Source organism: Microtus ochrogaster, chromosome 5, assembly GCF_000317375.1.
Source record: "Microtus ochrogaster isolate Prairie Vole_2 chromosome 5, MicOch1.0, whole genome shotgun sequence".
NCBI lineage: Eukaryota > Metazoa > Chordata > Mammalia > Rodentia > Cricetidae > Microtus > Microtus ochrogaster.
The window spans coordinates 15661929-15665181 of record NC_022012.1 but is presented as its reverse complement, the minus strand read 5'-3'; positions in this window follow the sequence as shown (position 1 = coordinate 15665181).

Here is a 3253-nt window from a genome sequence, read left to right as displayed (position 1 = left end):
TCCTCAGTGGCAGGAAGTTGCACACACACTCTTGGGCACCAAAAGAGATTCTCTCCTGTCCCCACCCCTTCCCCAAACACAGTCACCCTGCCACTGCTTGTCAGCCTCACTGGCTACAGTCTGCACACTGCAGGGAAAAAAGGTTCCCTCCCTCAACCCACTACTTTGGTAGTGTTCTAAGCAGGAAGTCTCTGCCCAAGACACACCAACAAGTGGCAAAACCAAATGGCATGGTGGCATCTGGGGGTCAAAGCTCAACTTGAGCCCTCAGGCAAGACCTAGTGCCATGATGTTGTTGCAGTTAGCTGCTCCAGAGAAGAGGTGAGCATAAGGGACAGTAATTAGATCCAGGGGCTCCTGAGGGCACATGCCTTGGTTCAATCAGGGGCCTGGCTCCAGGACTAAGAGTACTTGCCTAGAAATCCCCAGTGAGGGGCTGGGCAAGGCTTCCTGGGAGAGTGCTGGGCTAGGTTCCGAGCCCCGTGCCTAATGGTTGGCAGCCTTGGATAAAGGCCTCACGGCTCCCCGGCTATTTGAAGGAACAACAGATAAAGAAATAGGAAACCTGGCCGTGCATTTCTGTACAGCCCACTCATACACTCCGAAGTCTACGATACATTTTACTTAGTTTCGCCTTTAATCCTAAAATGTGCCTGACAGTCTACACTAGAGGGCAGCTTATGATCACTATGGTGATTTCAGGGAGCATGGCCCCAGGGCGATGGCACAGGGCCTGCAGATGGTGCCATTATTTGGGAGGTTCAGGAGGAAGTATGCTACTGGCCGCAGGCTCCCAGAGTTCAGACGCTTGCATGCCCAGTTTGCTCTTGGCTCTGTTGTAGTTCTGGCAGCCACACAAGCTGCCTCCAGCCCCACCGTCCTGGAGTCTACCTCTGGAACCATGAGCTCAAATAAAGCCCTCCTTCTGCGAGTTGTCTTGGTAGTGGTATTTATCAGATCAGCAGAAAAGAAGCAAATACAGTACCAAGGAAAAGAAGCTGGTTCTGGGCTGGAGAGAGCGCCATGGTTCAGAACGCTCGCTGTTCCTCCAGAGGACCTCCCTCGGTTTGGTCCCAGCACCCTCATGGCTGCTCAGAACTAGAGACAACCCCAGTCCCAGGGGACCCAGTGGCCTCTTCGGCACTCTTGGGTACTATACACAGGTTGTACATATGGACAAAACACTTGTAAAACAACCGAATCTACCCAGACTCAGTTCAAAGGACACCTGGGCTACACGCTGACCAAGACAAGAGAGACCCTGTCTCTGTTTTTTATTTTATTTTATTTTATGAGACAGGGTTCTCTGTGTAGCTCTGACTGTACAGCTGAGACCCCATCTCAAGAAAAAAAACAAAAAAACAAAACAAACAAACAAAAAAAACCCCAACAATCACATGCCAGGCATATGGTGCACACTTTAATTCCAGCATTGGAGAGGATGCAGAAACAGACTGAGTTCCTGGACAGCCTGAACTACAGAGTGAAACCCTCTTTTGTTTTATTTATTTATTTATTTATTTATTTATTTATTTATTTATTTATTTATTTATTGGTTTTTCAAGACAGGATTTCTCTAGCCTAGGCTGTCCTGGAACTCACTTTGTAGACCAGGTTGGCCTTGAACTCACAGAGATCCCCCACTAGTTGTTGGGACCTTCTTAAAAAACAAAACAAGGCCAGGAGGTGGTGGCACAAGCCTTTAATCTCAGCACTCAAGAGGCAAAGGCGGGTGGTGGTGGGGATCTCTGTGAGTTCAAGGCCAGCCTGGTCTACTGAGAGAGTTTCAGGACAGGCTCCATAACTACTGAGAAACCCTGTCTCCAAAAACCAAACAAAAACAAAAAAAGGCTGTTGGTAGGTGACATGCCTTTAATCCCAGCATTCCAGAGGCAGAGGCAGGAGGTTCACTGAGTTCCAGAACAGCCAGGGCTACACAGAAACCCTGTCTCAAAAAATTAAAAAAAAAAAAATGAAAGAAAAAAATAATTTTAAAAGGCTGTTATGATGGATTAGTAGGCAAAAGTGGTTGCTACTGGCCTGTTGGACTCTAGTGTCCAAACACCGAGGAGGAGTCACCCCCAGAGACCACCTCACACACCACAGCCAATGCAAAAGCATGAGGATTTTATTAATTCTGTCATGACAGGGTCCCCCAGCATTCGGGAAGCCGAGAGACCTCGAATATCTGGCACAGGCTACTTTTAAAGGAGAAGGCCACAGAAGCAAGGGGGGTTGTTCTTTGACTATTCTGATTGGTTTATTCGAAAGGGCTATTACCAATAATTGGCTGGAGAGCTGTTGCCAGATCAGATGAGGTAAGAGGTCATTTTGATCCTGTTTCCCAGGGGACCGAACCAAAACATACGTATATGGGTAATTGTTCAGAAACTGAGTACGTGCGAGTGTAGCTGTTAGGTCCTTGGTTCCCAGGGGAGGAGGGGAAGCACTATGGCACAGAGGCTGAGAGGATTCAGAATTGTCTTAAAGTCTTACAGGGCTAGTGAGCCAAGTTTCATCCCTGGAATCCGTATGGTGGAAGAGATGCTGAGCCTCATGGACTGATTTCTGCACATCATGTGGACAGCAGGTCACACAAGGTCTCACACCACATAGACACATGCATGCACTATTAATAAATGGAATGAAAAAATTTAAATTCCTAGCAAGTCTAGTCAAGGTGACAGAAAAAAACTTTACCCAGGGATAAGCTAGGAGAGGTTGTTATAATGGTGCAGAGCTGGAAAGATGCTATGCTGGCGAGTTGGGGCTCTGAGGGCCTTGGGTTTCTACTGCTGTGATGAGACACTCTCCATAATCAAAGGAAATCAAGACAGGAACCCAAGCGGGGCTGGAACCTGGAGGCAGGAGCGGATTCAGAGGCCATGGAAGGGTGCTGCTTACTGGCTTGCTCAGCCTGCTTTCTCATAGACCCCAGGATCTTACCACCCACCATGGATTGTGCCCTCCCACATCAGTCAAGAAAATGAGCTACAGGCTTGCATGAAGGCCACTCTGTTGGTGACATTTCCTCCATGGTTCTCTCTCCTAAAATGACTCCAGCTTGTGTCCAGCTGACATCAAACTGACCAGCACAATCGACCCCTTAGCAAAGTGACACGCAGGCACATCAGTAGCCACCCAGAACTTTGTATTTTTCATTTGTCTAGTAACAGCATGTTACTATTAATATCAATATAAAACATTTTAACTTTGCCGGGCGGTGGTGGCGCATGCCTTTAATCCCAGCACT